At 36.4% G+C, this 6,490-nt stretch overlaps 1 long non-coding RNA gene across 3 annotated transcripts in view; it reads right to left on the reverse strand.

The window, feature by feature from the left end:
- Positions 1-4,265, reverse strand: part of LOC116420584 — a 189,819-nt gene extending 185,554 nt beyond the window's left edge. For 2 of the 3 annotated variants that reach the window (XR_004230953.1, XR_004230952.1), the window contains exons 1-2: positions 3,764-4,265; positions 2,080-2,144 (exon numbers count right to left, since the gene is read on the reverse strand). This is a non-coding gene — a long non-coding RNA (uncharacterized LOC116420584). The remainder of the gene's footprint in view (positions 1-2,079; positions 2,145-3,763) is intronic. The other variant, XR_004230954.1, reaches the window with a different exon arrangement.
- Between the last annotated feature and the right edge of the window lie 2,225 nt (positions 4,266-6,490).

Consider the following 6,490-nt stretch of genomic DNA (forward strand, 5'->3'; position numbering starts at 1 on the left):
GACAAATGGAATGGGAAAAGATCTATTGTGACATGCTAGATAAATAATGTCCTGTAGTTATTCCTAGAGCCAGAAATTTTGGCACCTAAATCAAGCAATACAAAATGAGCCCTTAGATAAACTTTTTAGGAAGAAAATCTAGTTTGTAGCCAGAGATCTTTGGATATTGACCTGTGACAGAAAAACAAATGCCATAATTGTCACCTAAGTGGGAAGAGATAGGATGTAGGTAGGCCAAGAAAGAGATTCAACTGCAATTCCAGTGGAAATCAACATTGGGGAAAAGAAAGAATCTACCTGGTCACTCTCTGTTTAGGTGCTAATCAGGTGCTAAGTTCAGTAGTGTTTATGTTGAAAAGAAATGCTAATGTTGTTAGCACTCACACCAAATGTTAGTGCTTGAAACCACAATGCCATCACTCTGCCCTCCCTACAATTCTGCCGAGAACTAACAGCACTGAATCCCTATCAAATATAAATCAATTCAATTTGTCTTTAAATATTCCTTACAGATTGTTTCTATCATGGCAAGGCTAAACAACTTTATTACAATCATTCCATAGGAAAATCATTACCCTACAAATTCACTCTATTCACAAGTGTAATACAACCAGTTTGACCTGGCCCATGAGAGTCAATTGTCAAATTTTGAGAATGATCAACACACCTTAGAAATCAGCAAACCAAAGCTTCATTTATTGTTTTGATGATGCGTAGACTTAAGAAAGTGATGGAGAAATATTAATAATGCAGATAAAACTAAAAAGTGTATAATGCTACAATATCCTGACTCTAACCCTGTATACCCCATTCTAAAAGTACCCTGTGATCTCTTCTTCTGACTGGCTAGTTTTTTCTAGAACAGTTTTAATCAGTTTTGATGAAATATTCATTCCTCTCGCCACTGAACTCTTGACTCTGTGCACTGTTTCTATCATGACTTTACATTGGTACCATAACCCCTTTTTTAGTTTCCTTTTATGTTTTTTCTACCCATATAATAATGTAAGTTTTTTCTTTGAGGGCAGGAACTATTTTTCTGCTCATTTTACATTCCCAATGATTACCAGAGTATATAGTAACTGCTTGATAAATACCTGTTGATTGGGCCGATTGAAATTTGTGTGACAATAATACAAAGGCTTTATGAAATCATTATGTTTAAATATTAGTATATTGAAGAAATGTACCACAGCTATATAAGGTTCTGCCTGTGTTATTACAGAATGAGAAAAAAATCTGTCAAGCATCATGGTGAGGTCAGCGATGCAACTAAAAGGGTTCTAAAGAAAGCTTTCAAACATTAACTCATAGTGGATATTTTTCTACAGTGTTTAAAACAGAAAATTATGCATAGCAAAGGGTATGGTTTTATCTCTGCTTCACACACACACACACACAAACACACACATTCACAAAGATTTCTCAATAAGTAATTATTGCTGCCATCAGACAACCATTTTTTTCTCAAGTCCATATCATATTTTCCACTTCAAATGAACAGAGGTGATTGGTCCTGAGCCTAAAACTTGTGAAATAAGAACTCATTACCTCATTCTGTGGGTGCTCCCCAGCAAGATAAGTATGCAGAATGTTTGTCAAAATATGTGGACACTACATAAATGTACTAACCACTAGTGCAGGCTTGCCTACCACTAAGACTTGACAACCCTACATGTTCTGAATGCTTTGCTAGGTGCTACTTAAGAGACACTAGCTGGAGACAGGTGGGGTTTGTGGGCTTTTTAGGAACATTTAAAACAATCCTTTCAGCTCCTAATTTTCTGAAATGAAGAAAGGATCAACTTTGTCAAAAAGATTTCTATGAAAATAGGTAGGAATTCCACATAAAATGCAATGGAGTGCAACTTCTAGGTGAGTGAAATCATGTTGCTCTTGTGTCCCTTTTCCTCTACCACCTACATCCATTAAGAATTTAACAGCCAAGGTGACATAAAGAAATAATATTCAAATAAGTTGCTGAAGCATCTTTCACTCATTCTTGATACCATTTAATATTTCAAAGTATTTGCAAAAACTTAGGTATTAAGGTGAACATTTCTCCATCCCTGTACTTACTTAGCTACATCAGATCTGGTAGAAGTAAACATTCCAGTACAGCCATCAACTCATTTAACTTGCACCTTAAACAAAAAATGATGACGACTTTTTATCTTTGGGGTAAATAATTCAGAATATTTATGTCATAAAGCATATGCTGCAGATTTCAAAGTTCCATAAGTTTTCTCTCCTAGTAGATTGTATTCTGGCACCAAACCAAAAAGGCATAACAGTATAGTGCTAACACAGACATTAATTAAGTTTTTATTATATGAAAGATCCCTCATATGAGTGAATTAATCAATAACTTTAAGTGCCTACTCTGTGCCAGGCACTGTGCTAAATTATGGGAATTCAAAGAAAGGAAAAATATAATCCTTGCTCGCAAGGAACTTAAATTCGAATGGATCAAACAATATTCAAATAAGCATGTACAAAAAAGAATTGTACATTAGTTAAGTTGCAGTTATTCTCAGAAATTATTAAGATTAAAGAAGACTGGAAAAGGCTTCTTACAAAAGATAAGCTTTTACCTGAGACTTGAAGAAGTCAAGACAGTCCAGGATGAGGAAGAAGAGAGTTTCAGGCATAAGAGACACACAGTGAAACTGAGCAAAATGAGGAGAAAAGATGTCTTATTCTATAAACAGCAAGGGTACCAGTATCCCTAGATTTGCAGAGTAAATAGAAAAACTAAGGTCTGAGAAAACTAAAAAGGTTTTTTAAGTGGGTGGGGGTTAAATTATGAAGAGCTTTAAAAGCCAGAGATTTTATACTTGATCCTAGAGAAGTCATCAAAGTTAATTGAAGAGACTTGTGGCATGGTCACTTGTACTTAATGATCAATTTGACAGCTGAGTGGAAAATAGACTACACTTGGAACAAATTTAAGTCAGAGAGACCAACCAACTATTTTAATAGTTTTCACTGTAAGGTTGTCAGGACTTTGGATAAAACACAACTCCTCTAGCCATCAGTTTACTCATATGTGAAAATAAGGTGCTTGTAGTAGATTTCTGAGGCTCTTTTCACATCTTCCCAAGAGAAATTGAATCTTATCTTTGTTGTCAACACTACATGTCCATTATATAATTATCCTAAAAAGGATTTTGCCAATGCATAGATGAAAAGATCAGCAATTATTCTCAAATTTCATATGTGAGAAAACTGCTTTGTTTGCTGCCAGAGATTATATTTAGAAAAAATAGAAAATCAATTATACTAGTCTTTTTTTCCATAAAGACAAAGCTGGGCTTCATTTTACATCATATAAGGCTGTAGTTGGACTCTTTCCATGATTCTCATGTTCCTTTGCTTTTTTCACCAGTGACTTCCTTCCTTTATTCCACTTCTACTATGCATAGATCCTCTTGCTAGATGCAAACTACTTCTGTTAGGAGCCCTATAGTTCCAACCTTTATCTTGGCAACATAGAAAATCATAAAAGGCAAGATCCCAGAAAGTCTTAAGAATGTCTCACTCCCTTAAGAAGAGAAGCAAGTGAGAAACCCAGAAAATTACAATTGGAAGAATCCTATATCCACAAATCCAGAGCTAGAGAGCTGAAAGAAGATGAACCAGGCCTCTTCTGGCTAACCACCTTCAATCTTCCACCCCCTAGTCCTTGCTGCATGCATCCCCTCAAAGAAGGTGACAAGGGGTTAGTCAACTTCCATTTGCACCAACACCAGACAATTCCCACCTCCTGCCTCCAGCTTGATCTCCCAATTGCAATATGGAGCCCATTCCCAGTGTAGAGCAAACTTCCCCTTTGCTTTTCCATCTCCAGATGCACCTGTCACTTGAGAAAAGAATAAAAAGAAAGTTAGTAAATGGCACTTTCTATTCTTGCTGTGCATATTTGACTTCCATCTCCTGCAGGGCCATTTCCTACCTAATTGTCAGCCTTCCAAGAGAAAAGGAGAAGTAGAATAGGGGCAATCATCTGACCATATGTGCTTTTTTTTTCTTGTGTGGTACTCCTGGCTTCTTTGGAAAGCTCCCTCTGTCATTCCCCCTCTATCACTTATTAGTTTCTCCTTGTATTATGGCTCCTTCTCTATTACCTCAAACGTGTATCTTCCACATGCTCAAAAAACCCCTCCCTGGTTCCTTCCATCTCCATTAATTCTGATTATATATTGCCTCTGCCCTTTGTGGCTAAATTCCTTGAAAATATCCATCTACAATAGGTGACTTCACTCACTCTCTTCTTATGTCCTTATAATCCAGCTTCTGATCTCATTCCATTAAAATTGTTCTCTTCAAAGTTAACAATAATATTAGTTAACAAACCCAGTAGACTTTTCTCAGTCTTCATTCTCTTTTACCTTTGCAGCTCTTGAAATGTTGATCACTCTCTTCCATGGCACTCTCTTTTATCTAAGTTTTTACGTCACCAGTCTTTCTAGTACTTCTCTGACCTATCTGGCCACTCTTTCTCAGCATCCTTTGCTTAATGCTCATTCAGATCACACTTTCTAACTGCAGGTGTCCCTCATGGTTCTGTCCTAGACCTTCTTTTCTTCTCTCTTTCCTAATTCACTTGTTGATCTAATAAACTCCCATGGCTTTGTATGGTGATGATTTTCAATTTATACTGCTCCAAACTCTCTCTTGACCAAAAATCTCACATCTCCAATTGTCTTTTAGACATTTCTAACTAAGATGTCTAGTAGACATCTCAACTCATCAAAAAATCATACTCATTATTTTTCCCCCTAATTTTTTGCCCATTCTACCTTCCCTATTATTGTCAAGGGTAATTCTATGCTCCCAATCTCCAAGGATCACTATTTAGATGGCATCTTTGACTCTTTACTCTCTCTCTCTCTTACACCCTATATCCAAATTGTTCCATCACCTATCAATTTCTCTTTTGCAACATCTCTCAGTATCCTCTTTCTATCTTTTGACACTACTACTACTGCTCTGATGTAAGTTTTCATCATCCTTTGCCTAGACTATTGCAGTAGCCTGTTGGTAGGTTTCCCTCTTAAAAGTCTCTTCCCCCACCCCAGTTTATCCTCAGTTCATCTATCAAAGTCAGTCTCTTTAAGGGTAGATTTGACCATGATACTTACTCCCCTACTTCAGTGAAACACAAAAACCTCATCAAATACAAAATCCTCTTTGGCATTCATAACTTAGTTTTCTTTTTTTTTTAATAGCCTTTTATTTACAGGTTATATGCATGGGTAACTTTACAGCATTAACAATTGCCAAACCTCTTGGTCCAATTTTTCACCTCTTACCTTCCACCCCCCCTCCCCCAGATGGCAGGATGACCAGTAGATGTTAAATATATTAAAATATAAATTAGATACACAATAAGTATACATGACCAAAACATTATTTTGCTGTACAAAAAGAATCAGACTCTGAATTATTGTACAATTAGCTTGTGAAGGAAATCAAAAATGCAGGTGTGCATAAATATAGGGATTGGGAATTCAATGTAATGGTTTTTAGTCATCTCCCAGAGTTCTTTTTCTGGGTATAGCTAGTTCAGTTCATTACTGCTCCATTAGAAATGATTTGGTTGATCTCGTTGCTGAGGATGGCCTGATCCATCAGAACTGGTCATCATCTAGTATTGTTGTTGAAGTATATAATGATCTCCTGGTCCTGCTCATTTCACTCAGCATCAGTTCGTGTAAGTCTCTCCAGGCCTTTCTGAAATCATCCTGTTGGTCATTTCTCAGAACAATAATATTCCATAATATTCATATACCACAATTTATTCAGCCATTCTCCAACTGATGGGCATCCACTCAGTTTCCAGTTTCTAGCCACTACAAAGAGGGCTGGCATTCATAACTTAATATTCTACATATTTTGCCCTCTTACACTTTACTCCCTGTCATATATTTTTCTCAATTCAGTGAATTTAAGTCAGTTCAGTCACTACTGTTTGAAAAGCAAAACATTCAATCTTTTCACTCTAAGCCTTTTCTCTGGCTCTCCCCCTCCCCCCCATTCCTAGAATATTGTCTATTCTCATTTCTACCTATTGATTTCAAGTCCCAATCAAAATTCAATCTTCTACAGGAAACCTTTTAAAACTCTTGAAATTCTACTGTCTCTGAGAACAGACACCATTTTCTTTTACATTTTTTTGCACTCCTAATGCTTAGAACCTAGAACATAGCAGGCACTTAATAAATATTTACTGAATGACTTATATATGAGGAAATGGGAGCGTTGAGAACAACTAAGTGATTTGCTCAATGTCTCTAAGTCTCAGAAGTTTAAACCTAAGCCGAGTCATTTCTTAAATCATCTAGTCTAATCATACATCTGAACATAAACACTCCCCTTCCTGTTTCTGAGTCGAATCTCAAGCCTAAACTTGGTAAACAACGATTGAGGTCAGACATAAATCTCAACATCTCTGAAATTCATGTACATTCATCAGTTTAGTGGGCAA

Source organism: Sarcophilus harrisii, chromosome 1 (genome assembly GCF_902635505.1).
Source record: "Sarcophilus harrisii chromosome 1, mSarHar1.11, whole genome shotgun sequence".
NCBI classification, from domain to species: domain Eukaryota; kingdom Metazoa; phylum Chordata; class Mammalia; order Dasyuromorphia; family Dasyuridae; genus Sarcophilus; species Sarcophilus harrisii.